Here is a 20,045-nt window from a genome sequence, read left to right on the forward strand (position 1 = left end):
AAAAGTGTGCCGTCATGCCTTTCACTAAGTGTGATGTGCTTAAAGTCACCACGCATGCAGGAAGAGCTTGACATGGACGGCAGACACCTATGCACCAAAACCTGCGAACTGTATCACAGTGTTGTGTTGCAGTGATTACCATCCCACTGCGATGTACAAGCCAACGTCCAGGCTGACTGTGCGGCCACAGCTCAACGCGACACTTTGAGAAGAATAGTCCAGATACTTATCTCGAGAAAGGATGCGGCGACACTAATATCTGCATACTCTTTGCGTTTACAGTGATTCAACTGAACAGATGCAAGCTGTCATTGACCCGTTGCTTTCACTTCTCCTTTCAAAACCCATTCTACCGGCGTCATCCGCCTCAAATCTAATATAAATGGCAAGGCGTGATCAGTTTAGCTGCAAAAAATTTAACTGCCAATGAAACACCAGAACACTCTGAAAACAATCCTATTGGGTTGATGTCATTTTAGGATATCTAAAGAACGCCGATAAGAAAAAAAATGGACCAATTCTGTTTACCGCCTGAAGTGCCGCCCCGCGCGCAAGTAGATTCTCATCGCTTTGGCGTCGAGTGTGCAATTTAATTTCGCTTCTCGCCCTTTCCTCGACTGCCACCGCGACCAACAACTCCCAACTAGCACCACCGAGGAAGTCGTAGCTGCTTCTCACGCCGAGAGTGGAAGAAATAGAATGGGAAGAAGGAAACGTAGTGAGTACGATGCGGGCGAACCTGGTAAGGGCAGCAAAAGCATACATCTTCATCACCACCACTTCATCGTGGTTTTCTTTTTTTCTCACATTTGCCTCCTCACCAATCTTTCATACCCCGAATCAGCAGCAAGACAAGATTTCCTTTGGTCCCGTTCTCACGTCGAGTCACAAAAGCTTCTGCCCTCCGAGGAGGGAAGACTCCGCAGGATCAAAATTCTATTTGCGCGGTCGCCGCCACAAGAAGCGTGCGGCTGCTTTGTGCTGCTGCGGTGGCGGCAGCGGCGTGGCCTCCCTTGATCAACTTTTGCCGAAGAGCATTGCCCTTCTTTCTGCGGCGGAGAATCGCGCTTTCCTACGAACGCATACAACGATACAAAACGCAAGAAGAGAAAGATCGGGTAAAAAAAAGAATACAAGGTTCGAAAGCAGGCGCTGGCAGCAACAACGTTTCTCGCGCTTTCCACGCAGCTTTTCCCCCACGTCGCCCCTCTGTAACAGTGGTGAGAGGAAGCTAACTTCTTCCAACTCAGTAAGCCGGTCAAGCCCGTCCCCGGCTGAACGCTGAGGTTTCTCCCTTTCCTCGACGTTCTTTCCTCCTCTCTCGCGGGGAGCCAAGCAATCTGGACAAAAGTTGAGGCGCTGGCGGGAAGACGACCGACTCTTCCTTTCAGGGGGCGCGGTGGTCCCTTTATTTTCCCCAATTCCGTACGGCCTCTCTCTTCTCGCTTATACATTTATGAGAAAAACGTGGCGGTCCGCAAGTGCTGCCGCCTTTCCTTTCGCGGTTGCCACCGGCAGCGCGAAGGGCACCAGGTGTGTTTATACACGTGCGAGAGTGTTTTAGGTATAGAGGGCTCCTCGGGTAAGAATGAACTATGGGATTAAGGTTTAGCGGCAGGCTTTCGGTTTTACGGAGCAACATCTCATGCGCTGCTGTACCTGCTCGTTATCGAACCTATTATTACGCGGCTGCTGACGCAATCTGGGGGAAAGCAGCGTTTCTGTATTTGTGTTCAGCGAACGAACCGGAAGTGGAAGTGCGAAGGATCTTCAGTTTTTTTTTTCTCCTATGCGCAGAGGCTTCGCTTCAAATCCACATATTTTTTTCTCTCGCTCTCTTCTGCTTCCATCTAAACAGATGGCGGAGACGATTAGTCAGACACTCGTCTTGTGAGTTAAAGTTTTTGTATAACTTTATCTTTCAAAGACGGTGCTTCTACGGAAGCTGACTAGCACTTTTTCAGGTAACGAGGCAGAGGCGTCATCGAAGCAGTGGTAACCAGTGTTGCGATTCGCCTGCGACACGTGGTTTTGCCGGCGCGACGGCGGCGGGGCGGCGGACATTTTGGCCCGATCGTCGTCACCGCAACACTCATCGCCAGGTGTTTCCAGGCGCGTCTGCGGCGATGCGACCGCCTAGGGATTTCGTTCCAGTCATTGTGCCCGAAACAGGCGAGGCCAAAGCAGGGATCTCCTTCCAGTTATTGGGCCCGAAACAGGCGATGCCAAAGCAGGGACCATCTTCTCGTTACAGTCATTGTGTCCGACCGGCAGCGCCACGACAGTGTGCTGCGCAGCGCCACGACCAGGTGCTACGAGATCGTGCGCAGCGCCACGACATGGTGCTACGGCATCGCTACGACAGTGTGCGTCACCATTAGCCCATTGTACATTCACGTGCTCGTCTTTTGAGGGGTTCCTTCTTGCCCTCAACTGCGAGAGTATAAAAACAGCTGCCCCCGGACGCCAGAGGAGGGCTCCGATTTCTTCCGTTGAGTGAAGTGCTCTCCCGTCTCTCTACTTCGGTCAAACCTGACCGCCAACTCTTTGCGATGTTAAAATAAACAAGTTGTTTCGTTGTTACCAGTCGACTCATGCTTTGCCGGGACCTTCGGATGCTTCGAGTTGTACCCCAGGCCGCCAGGCCAACGCTACCCTTGGGGCTTGCGACCCAGGTACAACCACGGGCGTCAGCGCCGAGTTCCCAACAGATCGTACAAGAGTCCAGGTCCAAACATCTGGTTGCCAGCGGTGAGATCGCCTACGACTTCAAACAACGGTCTGCCAGCGGCGAGATCGCGACAACGGAGGCCAGCAGCGAAGAGAGGCAGTTGACTGTATGCTGAGCAGCTCAACGACGATCCGGGAGCAGTGCAACGAGCCCTGTGTGACGACTGGTTGCCTGCAGCGGAACGACTGCGCGGAATTCCTGCCTGCGAGGTTTGGTGAGTGCGGGACTTTCTTCTACTGAGCTTTGCCAGGCTTTTGTTAGTGTCAGAAACAGAGCTGGTAATTGTGGTTGTCGTTGCTGCCGGGTTAGTTTGCGGCAAGACAATAGTAAGCAGTAGAAAAAGCAGCATTCAGAGCAGCCATGGATTTGAAGTCGTTGCGCAAACCGAAATTGTTGGAGCTTGCAAGAGAGTTGGGTCTGGATGTCTCAGACAAACTAAGAAAACCGGAACTGATAACGGCTATTCTTGAGTTAGAGGCTGAGGATGACGAGCTGTCGGAATGCCTTGAGACTATTGAGGAGAGGTCAAAAAGACAGGAGCGCGAACTTAAAGAGCAGAAAGAAAAAGAAGAGCGCGAACACGCTTTGGAAATGAAGCGTCTCGAGGTAGAGATGGAACGCGCTCGTAATGGAAGTCAGGCACACGGTGCAGGAGAACGCGTATTGTTCAAAATGACTGACCTGATGCGGCCGTTTAAGCTTGGAGAGGACATTGGTTTGTTCCTGGTTAACTTTGAGCGAACGTGCGAGAAGCAGGGGTTCTCTCGGGAAACGTGGCCACAGCGCTTGCTCACTTTGTTACCCGGCGAGGCGGCCGACGTAGTCGCTCGCTTGGATAGAGAGGAAGCAGAGGATTTCGACAAAGTAAAATCGAGTCTGCTAAAAAAGTACCGGCTGTCTGCGGAAGCGTTCCGTCGGAAGTTTCGGGAAAATGAGAAAGGCAAAAATGAGTCATATACAGAGTTTGCGTATAGGCTTATGTCGAACATGCAGGAGTGGCTCAAAGAAGAGAAAGCGTTTGGTGACCACGATAAAGTTCTGCAGTGTTTCGGGCTAGAACAGTTTTATAGTCGGTTACCGGAGAACGTGCGATACTGGGTCTTGGATAGGCCAGACGTGAGTACGGTGGCTAGAGCCGCTGAGCTAGCCGAGGAGTTTGTGACGCGTCGAGCTCGCGGAGCTAAGGACGGTCAAAAGGGTGAATTTGGCTCCAAGTCTGAGAGGCCAAGGTTCACGCCCATGAGATTTAAGGGGGACACGCGTAGTGAGGATGCGAGTGAAAGCAATCCGACCAAACGTAAAGAGACGGCAGCCGAAGCCGAACGCAGAAAGCGGTTCGAGATGAGGCGAGCGGGCGTTTGTTATACGTGCCAGAAGCCGGGTCACTTTTCGGCGCAGTGTCCGGAAACAACACCAAAAGTTGTGTTTTTTTCAATAGGCAGCACGGACGAGAACATGAAGCTTCTCGAGCCTTACATGCGAGACCTCCTCGTGAACGGGAAAGAGTGCCGAGTGCTTCGCGATTCCGCAGCTACGATGGATGTAGTTCACCCGTCTTACGTAGAACCCCATATGTTCACGGGCGAGTGCGCGTGGATCAAGCAAGCCGTGGAAGCTCATAGCGTGTGTCTGCCGGTAGCAAAAGTGCTTATTGAAGGACCTTTCGGAGCGCTTGAGACGGAGGCGGCAGTGTCATCTATGCTGCCACCCCAGTACCCGTACCTATTTTCAAACAGGTCCGATCACCTCCTGCGCGAGAAGGGGCTTTTGTTTGGTGAAGCTAGTGTTCAGGCCTTAACCAGATCGAAGGTTCGGGAGCTCGCTGCAAAGGCGGTAGTTGCGGGGCCGACGTTATCAAACAACGAAAAAGGGTCAGAGGCGCAGCAAGCTGATATTCAGAGCACGCCCGAACAGAATAGAATTGAGTCTGTAGCGTTGAAGGCGCCAGATACTGGAGAGGAAAATCCCGACGCGGGAAAGTTAGAAGAGCTATCTACTGATTTGCTCATCGCGCCTACGTCAGACGGACTTGATAGGTTGCTAAAAGTCAGCCGGACGGCTTTGATAGCCGAGCAAAAAAAGGATGGCAGCCTGGAAAACGTGCGCTGCAATGTCAAAGAAGGTATCGCCAGGAAAACTGCGCGTTTTGTGGAAAGAGGTGGAGTCCTGTACCGGAAGTATCTAGACCGCCGAGGAGTGGAGTTCGATCAGCTGGTCGTGCCTCAATGCTATCGTCAGGATCTGTTGCGCTTGTCACATGGGGGTTCGTGGTCCGGACACCTAGGAGTTAAGAAAACTAAGGACCGTCTCTTGCAAGAGTACTATTGGCCAGGGTGTTTTCGGGACGCAGACCATTTCGTGAGGACATGTGACACTTGTCAGCGGGTGGGCAAACCAGGGGACAAATCGAGGGCGCCGTTGAAATTGGTACCTATCATTACGGAGCCTTTTAGACGGCTCGTTATTGATACAGTGGGACCTCTGCCGGTAACAGCCACGGGGTACAGACACATTTTGACTGTGATCTGCCCAGCGACAAAGTTCCCTGAAGCAGTGCCGCTTAAAGAACTCAGCTCAGTTGAGATAGTTAATGCACTACTGTCCATATTTGCGCGAGTTGGTTTTCCTGCAGAAATTCAATCAGATCAGGGCACAGTGTTTACTAGCGCTTTGACGACAACTTTTCTCGAAAGGTGTGGGGTAAAGCTGTTACACAGCTCAGTGTACCACCCACAGTCGAATTCCGTTGAGAAGCTCCACTCCGTCATGAAGCGCGTGTTGAGAGCGTTGTGTTTTGAACATCGAACTGACTGGGAGCTGTGTCTGCCTGGGGTGATGTTTGCTTTAAGGACCGCGCCGCATGCGGCTACGGGGTTTTCGCCAGCTGAACTGGTGTACGGTCGCTCGCTTCGATCTCCGCTTCGCATGCTTCGAGAATCATGGGAAGGTAGGGGCGACGACCCAGTCGTGGTGGAGTACGTGCTTAAGCTCCTCGAACGCTTAAGAAGGGCACAGGAGTTGTCAGGTGAAGCAATGACAAAGGCCCAGCAGAGGGCCAAGGTTTATTATGATCGGACAGCCAGGGCCCGTCGTTTTGAGGTTGGCGATGAGGTCATGATATTGCGCACATCGCTAAACAACAAACTAGACGTGCAGTGGGAGGGCCCAGCGCGAATTGTTCAGAAACTGTCGGACGTTAACTACGTGGTAAGTCTGCCAGGAAAGCGGAAAGCACAGCAAGTTTACCACTGTAATCTGCTCAAACCTTATAGACAAAGGGAAGCAGTGGTGTGCATGATGGTAAACGTTCCTGAAGAGCTTCCGGTCGAGCTTCCGGGACTAGGCTCAGTGACGAACAGGGAAGACACCGGTCAAGTCATTAGTGACCTTATCAGTAAAGCACCGCTGTCGCCTGAGCAGAAAACCGAACTACACCAGCTATTACAAGAGTTTCAAGGTCTGTTCTCTGAGAGGCCTGGAAGGACTTCGGTACTTACTCATGATATAGAACTTACCTCTCCAGAGCCAGTACGATCCAAGGCGTATCGGGTGTCACCCCGCCAGAGCGATATTATGGAGGCTGAGGTAAAGAAAATGCTACAGCTCGGTGTTATTGAGGCAGGTGAGAGTGATTATACCTCCCCTTTGATTTTAGTTGAGGTACCGGGCAAGGAACCTCGTCCTTGCGTCGACTACCGCAGGCTTAATTCCATCACTAAGGATCAAATTTATCCGATCCCTAACATCGAGGAGCGCCTTGAGAAAGTTAGTAGCGCTCAGTTTATTTCCACCCTAGATCTTGTCAGGGGTTATTGGCAGGTTCCACTTACAGAAGAGGCTAGTAGGTATGCGGCGTTCATTTCACCAATGGGAACATTCCGTCCTAAAGTGTTGAGTTTTGGTTTGAAGAACGCGCCATACTGTTTTTCAAGTCTCATGGATAAAGTGTTGCGGGGACAGCAAGAATTCGCTTTACCGTATCTAGACGACGTAGCGATATTCTCCGCATCCTGGTCTGAGCATATGACACACTTGCGGGCAGTGCTAACCCGCCTGCGCGAAGCAGGCTTGACAGTAAAGGCTCCTAAGTGCCAGTTAGCACAGGCCGAGGTTGTCTACCTCGGTCACGTGATTGGTCAGGGTCGTCGCCGCCCCTCTGAAATAAAAGTGGCCGCTGTGCGAGGCTTTCCGCAACCGCGCACAAAGACCGATATTCGGTCGTTCTTAGGTGTCGCCGGCTACTATCAGAGGTACATCCCTAGGTACTCTGATATCGCGGCTCCCCTGACGGATGCTCTAAGAAAGACAGAGCCTCAAACAGTCGTCTGGGACGAGACAAAGGAAAGAGCTTTTAGCGCCCTAAAGAGTGCCCTAACAAGCCAGCCTGTGCTACGATCGCCAGACTATACAAAAGGGTTCATTGTTCAGTGCGATGCTAGTGAGCGAGGCATGGGCGTTGTACTGTGCCAACGGGAAAATGGAGAAGTAGAACACCCCGTCCTGTATGCTAGTCGTAAGCTGACCAGTCGTGAGCAGGCGTATAGCGCCACCGAGAAAGAGTGTGCATGTCTCGTGTGGGCCGTTCAGAAATTGTCATGCTATCTAGCCGGCTCGAGGTTTATCATTGAGACAGATCACTGCCCTCTCCAATGGCTGCAGACCATCTCTCCCAAAAATGGCCGCCTCCTGCGCTGGAGCCTCGCTTTACAACAATATTCCTTTGAGGTGCGTTACAAAAAGGGGAGTCTCAACGGTAACGCCGATGGCTTAAGTCGAAGCCCCTAACGTAGGAATCAGCCTCAAAATTGTTTGTTACTGATGTTTTTCTTCCTGAGGCAGGATTTTTTTTAACATATTGCTTTTGTTTAGTGTTTCAAAGTGATGATATGCTTTCTAGTGCAATTTTTCAATTTGTGGACGCGTTCTGAGTGATGCTAGACTACTGTAAGGAACTAGGCAGTGGTATAAAAAGGGGAAAGAGCCTGGCAGGGCTTAGTGAGGGTTGTGCCGTGCTTGCTGACTGAGCGGTTGAGTTTTCAGCGTAGTTCTAACGCTTGCCGGGAACGAGAACAAAAATGTGAACTCTCCCGAAGTCACTTTGCAGTGTCCCGTGCGAACCTGAACGAGAGAACGAGGCCTTCTCTGTGCGCTGCGCTCAAGAAACGTCAAGGGACGCCCGACTTCGGTTATGAGCATCATCGAGCGACATCCCTCCGGACAGCGGATGCAGTCCCCTGTCCATCGGGATCTCCTTTCCCCGGCGGGGCGGTCTGTTGCGATTCGCCTGCGACACGTGGTTTTGCCGGCGCGACGGCGGCGGGGCGGCGGACATTTTGGCCCGATCGTCGTCACCGCAACACTCATCGCCAGGTGTTTCCAGGCGCGTCTGCGGCGATGCGACCGCCTAGGGATTTCGTTCCAGTCATTGTGCCCGAAACAGGCGAGGCCAAAGCAGGGATCTCCTTCCAGTTATTGGGCCCGAAACAGGCGATGCCAAAGCAGGGACCATCTTCTCGTTACAGTCATTGTGTCCGACCGGCAGCGCCACGACAGTGTGCTGCGCAGCGCCACGACCAGGTGCTACGAGATCGTGCGCAGCGCCACGACATGGTGCTACGGCATCGCTACGACAGTGTGCGTCACCATTAGCCCATTGTACATTCACGTGCTCGTCTTTTGAGGGGTTCCTTCTTGCCCTCAACTGCGAGAGTATAAAAACAGCTGCCCCCGGACGCCAGAGGAGGGCTCCGATTTCTTCCGTTGAGTGAAGTGCTCTCCCGTCTCTCTACTTCGGTCAAACCTGACCGCCAACTCTTTGCGATGTTAAAATAAACAAGTTGTTTCGTTGTTACCAGTCGACTCATGCTTTGCCGGGACCTTCGGATGCTTCGAGTTGTACCCCAGGCCGCCAGGCCAACGCTACCCTTGGGGCTTGCGACCCAGGTACAACCACGGGCGTCAGCGCCGAGTTCCCAACAGATCGTACAAGAGTCCAGGTCCAAACACCAGTCAGCTCCAAAGGTTCCATTCGGACTTAGGCTCGCGCGGGGTTCCTGTGCACGACAAAGAAGATTGTTTGCTCCCGAAATGTGAAGTCGGAGTCTCCTCGACAGACACCGAGCTTGCACCAGGAGCTATGCACTGTTCGGTAAGTTAAGGCGTCGTAGCCTGTACCTAACCTTCCAGCTCTTAAAACTGTAGCCTTTATGAAGCAGCTTCCTTGCGCCCTAACTGAAAACCACGGCTACCGACCATAGAGTTATCACTCTAAGACGGCCCCAGCTTGGAGCCGTCCCGGAACTGCCGTTTGACAGAGCCAGAAGGGTGTTTTTCTAGCAAAGGGTGATAGTTTACGAGTGAGAAGACCATTTCGTGCTTCTTTATTTCCTAGAACGCATTCGTGAAACTAATTGCTCAAAGAGCTCGCAGGAAAGTGAGTTAGTGAGTGAGTGAGTGAGTGAGTGAGTGAGTGAGTGAGTGAGTGAGTGAGTGAGTGAGTGAGTGAGTGAGTGAGTGAGTGAGTGAGTGAGTGAGTGAGTGAGTGAGTGAGTGAGCGAGTGAGTGAGTGACGCGCTCGCTCTGAATATGACGTTATCGGAAAAGGTTGACTTGAAAAGGGTGATTTGTTATAACGGTGAACGCAATGAGCCTCGCCCCACTCACCTCTGAAATGCAAGAACTATTCGGCCTCCCGAGTCACGTTCCGCCTACGGCGCACAGAACTGCTGTCATTTAACGGGTGTTGCTCACGATCCACTCCTTCAGAAGGCTAGAGAATAAAAGTAATCCTTATAATCAACTAGATCAAGACAGCGTCGAATGGCAATGCGCGTACGCCTTCATAGCCACCACGCTCGGCGTCCTTGTTTAATTTTGGGCTTGGCTTTGCAGTGAGTTATCCGCCATGGACGGAGCGTCCATCAGGGAGCCCAACGTTTAGATCGACTGAACTTCGTGTTCGTATTGGTCACAGCGGGGGCACACCCACCAGTTGCTGCCCCAAACCAGTGCAGAAACGAAATCTAATTTGCACAAGGTAGTGCAATGTAAATGAATCAGAAGAATCGTGGAAAGGCTCCTAGCGTTACTTCTGGAACCGTGAGAGATGACGTGAAGTGTTCACCAAACACACGCGCATTCGCGCAGCACTTAATTATTAAGCAAACAAGGAGCACACGTCACATGCGAGGAAGAGGAGGGATGGTAGAAGAAGAATGAAGTGGAAAGAGAGGAGATGTCTATACAAGATATGGGCGTAGCAAGGTGTTTTTCTGGTTGTTGGAACAACAGTTAAGCATTCGGGACACGCACCGCAGCTGAGGAGATGAATGCGGTGCCCGGCCAGCTCCGTGCTTCTTTTGTTTTAACATTGTCTTGCTTCAATTAAGCGAAGTGCAATGCTCTGCCTCTTACTATTTAATCACTGCAACACGCCCTCTCTCGGTTGCCCCTCGGAAGTCGATCGTTCCGTCTGGCCGAACTTGGCTAGATCAAACTTTCCTACACGTAGGCCCCGTTCCTTTCGTTCACCTTGTTTTGTCCCCGCTCTTCTTTCCGTCTTTGATTCCCATTTCCCTTCCCCTAGTGCAGGGTAGCAAACTGGAGGCTTTACCTCTGGTTAATCCCACAGCCTTTTTCTCACTGGCATCCCTCTCTTTTCATCTTGTTCTTCAGAAGGGATAAAATAAAATCAGGAAATGACGATTCTTGAGCCGGTCTTTCTTTGTTCTTGTCTTTCTTGTTGGCTAGTAAGCTGCTATATTCCGCCTTCTGGCCGCTCTCATGCTACTCTAGTGGCATAGACAAAACCTCTCGCTTTGCTTTCAAGCGTTGCGATTATGTTGGTTTATATGATATCTTGCACACCACCGTTTGATCACTGGTCCCAAACAAAACCAATGTTGATGACCAAGTAGATCATGACGTAGTAGTTCTGCGTAAGGTTTCCTTTGTACCAATTGCTACGAACGGGTGGATGTCTCATTTTCCCTTTATTCACCAAGTAGATCAGTTTACAAAGCTTCTTTTTCGCAGTATGAGCAAATAAATTCCCCAGCACAGTCCTAAACGCTCGAAACATACCCACAGTTTCTCAGCTGAGCGTATAACTGCCCTAAAGTATAAAGTTCGCGCGCACCGTAAATCCAGAAGTCCTGTGCCTAATGAGTGAAGACAAGAATTCTGCTTTTTTCTCGCACTCTCCTTTATAAGCGGCAACAGGACTCATATATTGCATTCTTGGAAAAGAGTGCCTCCGACCGGCCGGCGGAATTTGAGAAGTATATCAGCAGGCACTTTAGTAAACTTGGAGAGTGTTTTCGCGTGCTCGACTCTAGAGGAATAGAAGTCCAAGCAGTCGCGGATTGTTTTGATGGCCATTTCTCATGCTTATACAAAACTTCAGGTTTCAACGCTGGCGTCAGTCAGCAGCACACGATGGTTCCTACATCTATGTGTTGTTTCATGAAAAGCTCATCAGCGAATGCTTTGCGCTTGAAGCCTTTCCTATCCTGCCACCCTGATGGCATTCCCTCCGCATTTCTAAAAAAAGGTGCTAACGGTAGTATATTTGCCCCAGTATTGACATCTATATTTTAAACCTCTTTGAATAGTTCTACTTTCGCTCACATGTGGAAAATCGCTCGCGTTTTTTCTGTATTTAAGTACGGATGTAAAGCCGATTCCTCGAATTATTGCCCGCTTTCTCTTTTCTGTGCTTCGTCTACGATTTTTTAGCTTGCTCTTCACAAGATGTGGTCTCTTACTGGGAAGCACTCATTGATTCCGAATCAGCCTGGATTTGTCACCGGCCGCTTCGCTATCACAAATCTCGCAAGTTTGTTGACACAGACCTCTGCAGCGGTACTTCAAAGGGGGCAAGCTGACAGCATTTACTGTGACCTCAGCAAAGCTTTTGATGTAGTCAGCCACTCACTCCTTCTGATCACGTCTACGCACTTTCGTATTGACTCGTCAATTCTCAGTCTCTTGCGCTGTTATCTTGTTGATACATCATGTTATGCTAACGTCAATGTCAAAACGTCTTCTCTTCATGTGACAACTAGCGGCGTCCCTCAAAAATCAGTATTAGGAGCACTCCTTTGTAAGATTTTTATTGGTGACGTTCTCAGCGCTATTCAGAATTTTTCGTTCCTTCTTTATATTGATGGCATCAAAATTTATGAGGAAATTCATACTGTTGATGAATGCCGCATCTTACAGTCTGACTGGCTTTCTTTTACTAACTGGTGCAAAGGTAATAACCACACCTTCAACGCTACTAATACTAACGGCGTGACTTTCACACGCAAGACAGGAAGCTTTCTTTTCTTTTTTTGTAGATTCTGAACCATTGTGTAAGGCTGCGATGCCAATGATTCCGGTCTACATTTTGATACAACCCTACATTTTTCAGCTCACACTAAACGCGTTGCTATGCGGGGTATGCGCTCTCGTGGCTCTGTCTGCAGACTATCAAGATAATTCTATTATCCTACACCGTTCCGCAAGTTGTACACAACAATCTGTCTTTCTCAACTCCAATATGCGACGGCCGTCTGGAATGGCATTTCTAGATCCAACAGTGACATTACAGATCGGGTCCGGAAAACGTTTCTAAGCATATATCATCATCGCTTTGCTAAAACTGACACTAGACCTTGTTCTATCACTGTTGGATAATTGTCATTGCTTTCACTTCGCTGCCGACGTAGCCTTCACTGTATCCCCAACTGCATCGGGCTCCTCAGTTCTACCATGTTGCGTATTCCGCACAATATATCCAGAGAACATAGACCTTTGCATGTTACTGCCTGTGATCACCAACACTCAACCGTCCACAGTATACGGAGTCCTTATAACGCTTATTTTCATGATCTCGCTATTTTTCATTGCTCGCTGTCATTGCTCTTTTCTGAGCTTTTCGTTCTTGTGTCATAGTTTTATATATTGTTCAACTGCCCTTCTCCTCCCTTTTCTTTTGCATTCACCTTGCGCCTTGTTGTATTTACATTCTTCTTCTTAGTATTGTTCTTTTAATGAATTGTTTTCTTTTTGTACTTATAGTTCCCTGCAGTTCCCTTTTTCCTTCTTTAATGTATGCGTGCACCAGCACTCAGACCTCAAGGTTGGACACGGTAAGTAAATCATTGATTGATTGATTGATTGATTGATTGATTGATTGATTTGTACTTCATATTATTCAGAGTTGCTGCTGCTGCCACCGGCACCACCGCCACCGAATGAATACACATCTGTTTATTTGTCTATGACCTGCCTGTCGCGTGCTTTTGCAAGATTACTGTGAGTATAGCTACTCACCGAAGTCACAAACAGAGGCGCACTGTTATGTTGCCCATCACGTTCTTTTTTAATTTTCTATTGGGCTCAAATCTTATAAACAGCCTAAAGTGACATTACGTGTTTTTAGGTTCTCGGCAGTGCGCGTTCTTTAAACGGGCTGATGCCACGGCCGTTTTGTATTTATACACAAGATCACTTCTATGGACTTTCATTCTAATGCGACGGATGACCATCGTATAGGTGCTGGACTGTGCTTTCGGTGCTGGTGCCCGCAGATGCATTCTTTGTGTGGTTGCGTTCGGGTGCGCATAGTGCTTCTAATATTTTCTTTCTTTTCCTTTTCTTTGATCAACAATTTTGGGATACGCTACTAGTCTGCCATCCCATGCTTGTGCACCTAAAATAAATTTAAATATGCACCCTGTTACACTACTTCGTCGGTGAGAATATGTTTGTTATATAAGCTTGTTCGTTGGTGCTTGCATGCGGCCTTCATACACCCTTCATATACAGGGTGTCCCACGCAACTTTAGCCAAACGTTGAACATATGCCTTTGCCACATAGCTGTACAGAACCAAGGTAATGTTAATTGCCATCGCTTGGAGATACTTACATTAGTTCTTGAATTCCACCTAATTAGATAATTAGCCTTAATTATTTAATCGACCCAAATATTATAATGAGATGAAAAGTGTCAATGAGAAAACTATACGTCATGAAAAACTCCCGATACAACTTTTTGCTGCTCAATGCGTGACAGATAAAAGTGTTTTTCTGAGCGTGAAAGAAGCCCGCGAATACATGCCAAGTGCTTCGAGCGGCCTGTCGCGCGACGATCTTTCCTGTATTCGCGGGCTTCTTTCACGCTCGGAAAACATCTTTATGTAGCAAGTATTCAGCAAAAGAAAGCTGTGTCGGGAGTTTTTCACGTCGCTGTACAATTTTCGCATTGACGCTTTTTATCTTACTATAATATTTTAGAATTTGATTAATTATTTAAGACTAGTTACGTAATTAGGCGGAACGCAAAAGAAATATAATCAGAGTATCTCCAAGCGATGGCAAATAACATTACCATGGTTCTGTAATGCTACGCGGCATTTGCATATTTTTAACGTTTCGATGAAGTTACACGGGACACCCTGTATATATGGGGTGAGGGTATTTAAGTTTTACGGAATATTCAAAAATCGCCGAGGGCGAGATAGCATAATTCTTGTCCTTGAGCTGTATTATTCGAATAGGCGGCCATTTCCAGCTCGATAAATCGAAACACACATTTAACTAATTAACAGAAATTAACTAATCAAATTGTTAATTAATTACATATACCTAACACTGTCGCGGTCACTTCCAGAGGTCCTCAAAGCTCAGTTCTTTGGTTATTACTTCTCCTAATCTTTATTAATGACTTCACAGCTAACACTGATTGCAATAAATACTGTTCGCCGACGACTGCGTTATCTACAGCGAAAATTATAATTACAGCGGCCGCATCGCACTTAATGCATCCAACACTATACCTATTTGGTGCTCTAATTGAAAGATGTCATTTAACGTAAAACTACACCCAGAAACTCCTCTGGGAGTTGTCTAAGTATGCGTAAGCATTGTGCGACTCGCTCATCTCCAAGCAGCCTGGTGTCATTATCAGTGTTATGAAACTTGATCAGACAAGTATAAACCCTTATCAACCCTTATTGGCCGTTGTCAACCTTATCGAACTAGATGCTACCCTTATCAATCCTTATTGCTTATCAACTTAACGGACTCAATCCGAACTTTAGCAACCCCTATCGGTCGGTATCAACTTTATCACAACTCGACCCGATTCTTATGAACACTTATCTGTCCTTATCGACCTTATCGGACATGATCCGACCCTCGTCAACTTTTATTGATCCTTACCAACCTTGTAACGGGAGCGGCCGCGGTGCCGGTAGCTCCCGAAATTCCGCGGCACCATGGCTGGCAGGCCTAAATAAACTGTGCCTACGGCGGCTACCTCTTCGCGCCGCCTCCCACAGCGTTATCGGACTTGATCCTACCCTTATCAATACGTATTGGTGCTTATTATCCTATTATAATGGCTCCGACCAATGTAAGCCCTTATTGCTCTTTAGCACCATATCCATCCGTGTCGAAGCATTACCAACCGTGGTGAGACCCATATAACCATTCATCACTCCTTATAAACTCATTGACTGCTTACCTGTCTGTGTTGCGCGTCGCAAAGCAAATGAGCCCTCAAAGATCGGTGGCATTTCGGCCGGTGACTGAACGTCCCAACGAAAGGCGCATCCTGCGACCACCGAAACACGCCAGTAATGTGGCATGTTTGGCATTAAATTTTGGCAACATTTCTTGTATTTTCTGTATTTTTTTCTAATGTCTACAACGCTCCAAGATGGCTCTTCATGTGTTCTTAGAGATAGCTTTTATTCCACCTTCCCCAAATACTTCAACAAAGCTTTCATGCAAAATGTTCTTCTTTGACATCTGCTTTGTACCGCAGGTACAACACATTCATATGGTTCAGATTTATTCAGTTTCTGCAAGCGTGGCTGCTTAGTCCAGTGGTCAAAACACTCGGCTTATCAGCTTTGGGCGCAGGCTCTAAACTCTCCACCGACAACGTTTTCCTTTCGAATTCATTACATTATTTCCATACATACATTATTCCCTATATAGCGATCCGCCTTATGTGCAGGAGGGACAGGTTTCCTCGTTGGGCAGGCGTATAAATGCTGACGCATATAAAGAAGTATGTGAAAACCTGCTCCGCTGGCTTAGCGGCTATGGTGTTGCGCTGCTAAGCACGAGGTCGCGGGATCAAACCCTGGCCGCGGCGCCCGCATTTCGAAGGGGGCGAAATGCAAAAACGCCACTGGTCCCGTGCATTGGGGCACGTTAAAGATCCCCTGGTGGTGAAGGTTAATCCGGAGTCCTCCACCACGGCGTGCCTCATAATCAAATCGCGGCTTTGGCAGGTAAAACACCAGAATTCAATTCAACAAGGAAAACAAGACCATCTAACTTTACATATGAAATTAACGGCATACCGCTAACTCAAGTTGAACAATACCTATAGGAGTTACATTAACCTCAAACCTAAGGTGGAATAAACATATTACGAATATCACTGCAGGAGCGTTACGCAAACTATTTTTCCTCAAAAGAAGCCTTGAGATACAAGCCTATACAACGTTCATAAGGTCAGTCATCGAATACGAAAACATAGCCTGGTTTCCTCATTCAGTCACTAACATAACAAACTTTGAGGCAATATAAAGAAACACCATACGGTTCATTCAAAATAAATAGAAACGCCCAGACTCAGTGACTAATCCTCTAACGCAGTCTGGATTGCGAAGGCTATATACCAGAGCAAAGCACACTCAGCTTAAATACGTGTTTCATTTAATAATAAATAACTGTAATATAGACGTGTCCAGGTACATTTTATCTTCTGAGGCTCGAAGACACCTAGAAAACATGCGTACACGTTAACAGAATGCACATGCAACAACGACACGTTAAGTATTCCTTCTTCCCCCTCACTGTAGCTGAGTGGCACTGACTTGATCCTGCTGTAACCAACATCGAATCGTTATCAGAATTTATCTCACAAGCAGAAGCCTAAGTGCGTAAATAAAGACATTTATCATCGCATGCATCATCGTCACGCATCTTGCAAAGTGCTAGTGTCAACATTTCCCCCTCTTTTTTTTTTAATAGTTGCCGTTATGTGGACACATGCGATGCTCTGTTCCTCAAGTAATCTTTGTTATTACTGTACTACTTCTAGCACTGCGGCACTACATCTGCAGGCTTTGAGTGACACCTGACACCAGCGAAAGATGCCCAGAGCTAGTGGTGCTATACTAATCCAGGTACAACCAAATTAGGAAGGCCCACTAAGCTTCAACAAGAACACTCCCTCACCAGAACAGGAATTGGCCTCCCTGATGCAGTATTCGGCCACAACTTCCCTGATGATATCTACCATTAACCAATGGCCCTCAGTCTTCAGCAGCTGCGGAGCACCTGACCAAGGTGGCGGTCAGACCTGTAACGCAGCAGAGGGTGCTGAAAATCTCTGGGTCCGGACAGGCCGCCATTGGAAACTGACCCTGTCAACGCCCATTATTATATAAAATATTTATCAAAATAATCTCCAATAGAATAAGGGCAACAGAGGACTTCAGTAAACCAAGGGAACACGCTGGCTTCAGGAAGGGACACTCTACAATGTCCATCCATGTCATTAATCAGGTTAGCGAGAAATTCGCAAAGTGCAGTAAGCCTCTCTATATGGCTTTCATATATTACAAACGAACATATAATTCAGTAGAGATATCAGCAGTCATAGAAGCATTGCGTAATCAAGAAGTTTAGGCCGCTTACGTAAATACCCTGGAAAATATCTATTTCACAGCCACCTTAATTCTACACAAGAAAAGTAGGAAGATACCTATAAAGAAAGGGGTCAGACAAGGAGACACAATCTCTCCAATGCCATTCACTGCGTGCTTCGAAGAAGTATTCAAACTCTTAAACTGGGAAGGTTTAGGAGTAAGGGTCGACGGCGAATATCTCAGCAACCTTCGGTTTGCCGATGACATCGTTCTATTCAGCAACACTGCAGACGAGTTACAACAAATGATTGAGGACCTTAACAGGGAGAGTGTAAGAGTGGGCTTGAAGATTAATGTGCAGAAAACAAAGATAATGAAGAACAACCGGGCAAGGGAACAAGAGTTCAGGATTGCAAGTCAGCCTCTAGAGTCTGCGAAGGAGTGCGTTTACCTAGGTCACCTAATCACAGAGAACCCTGGCCATTTAGAAGGAAATTCACAGAAGAATAAAAATGGGTTGGATCGCATACGGCAGACATCGTGAGCTCCTGACTTGAAGCTTACCGTTGTCATTGAAAAGGAAGGTATACAATCAGTGTATTTTACCGGTGCTGACATATGGGGCAGAGACTTGGAGACTGACAAAGAAGCTTGATAACAAGTTAAGGACCGCGCAAAGAGCGATGGAACGAAGAATGCTAGGCATAACCTTGAGAGACAGATAGAGAGCGGTTTCGATTAGAGAGCAAACGCGTATAGACGATATTATAATTGACATTAAGAAAAAGAAATGGCGCTGGGAAGGTCATGTAATGCGCAGATGAGATAACCGTTGGACCATTAGGGTGACAGAATGGGCACCAAGAGAAGCGAAGCGCAGTAGAGGATGGAAAAAGACTAGGTGGTGCGACGAAATTAGGAAATTTGCGGGTGCTAGTGGAATCGTTTGGCGCGGGAAAGGGATAATTGGAGATCGCAGGAAGAGGCCTTCATCCTGCAGTGGACATAAAAGAGGCCGAGAATGATGACGATGATGATGATGATGATGATGATGATGATGACTACTTCTAATCCTAAGATGACTGTTGTAACTGCGACTTTCCCCACTAATTCCTTGCCTAAATTTTCTTTTTTTTTTCAAATAGTTTCTTCTCTCTCTCAAAGTGCTATGTGTTATAAATTCAGCTCTTCACACAAATGTATTATTTCTTTACGCGTTAATTGTTATCTTTCCGTTCGTTCCTATACATGGATAACTGGCTACGTACGTGTTCATTAATGCCAGTTTTGAGTATCATGTGAGTTAATTGTCATGCAGAAACATGCATTTGCATTCCTAAACTCAGCGTCCTTTTTTATATTACCGTACATGAACGATTGTTCTTTCAGTTAACTGTTCCGCCTAGATGTTCTTTAACCATGTTTTATACTTAAGTTCTGCGTGCTGGCATACATGAATAGTACTTAATTGCGTAATTGCCACGCGCTCGAATGAGAGTAGGAGTATTGTAAATAAATATTAAAAATAAAAATTACGGCACAGACTGCAATAAATGACTCGTAGCCGGTGATTTTGCAAGATGTATGCACTTGAAATGAATTTCCAGGAGGACAGCAGTTTCGAGGTATTATTTCCTGAAGCATGGGACGAAATACATGGGCGTTCCAGTTACTTTTACGCTTCAATGTACAAAAGAACATTTTGTTAAAAACGTAAGCGGAGCAACATTGCATTTTTACGGCGAGTTTGATGGCGCATATCTATCTCTAAACTCCTGTCATCCTGAAAATTCCTTCCAAGTGGATGCGCGTTATATTCTCACCGGCTACAATTCGTAAATTGCCCTGTGTGCCGTAAAGTAAATAATGAGGATGATAATTAAGAAATTTCTCGCGAGTAATGCCTGCCTCCCCGAATTATCCAGCCCAAGGACTAGAATTACATTATCTGCAAAAGGCTTTCTTTTAATACGTAAAACTTGAAAACGACCACCCCGTATGAAGGTCAAACTTCATCAGAAGCTTCCCACTACGACGTCCTTCACCTCCCAGGTTTGCCACAATAAGGTCCATCAAGCTATCAAAATCCTCAAGCGATAGTTCACGCACATCTCCTCAAAATAATGATTGTTGATGTTCACTTCAACAGTACGGAGCTCCTTGGCGAAGTAATGTCGAGCTTTACTGCCACAGGAATTACACGGACCATCGAAGCGCGTTTTTGCCATGGGAGCTGCTGTTGTGCGAGGAGCATGCAAGAGAGGCTTTGCCCGGACGGTCGCGCGACGTGCTCAGCTCTTGCGTGATCTGGTGCAGGCACCAGGGCGAAGGGCAAAAACATGTAATAGTAAGCCTAGAAGGCTGGTGGCTTAATGCGTGTCCGGCGTTTTAGGCCATGTGAGTGGCTGAGTTTTGCAGGCGCGGCGCAGCATGCAGCTTTCGCCTGGATGGATGGAGGAATGTTATGAGCGTCCCCTGTGGAACGGGGCGGCGGGTTGCGCCACCAAGCTGTTGTTAGTTTATTGCCTAATGTCCTGCGTATGTTCAAAAAGAAAAAGAAAGAAAAGAAAAAGAAAACCCGCGATGAATTCCCATAACCAATGTTTCTGAACCCCTATTGTGGACTTCGTACACCTCCGTTGTTTGTCGTTTC

Source organism: Dermacentor variabilis, chromosome 4 (assembly GCF_050947875.1).
Source record: "Dermacentor variabilis isolate Ectoservices chromosome 4, ASM5094787v1, whole genome shotgun sequence".
Classification (NCBI taxonomy): domain Eukaryota; kingdom Metazoa; phylum Arthropoda; class Arachnida; order Ixodida; family Ixodidae; genus Dermacentor; species Dermacentor variabilis.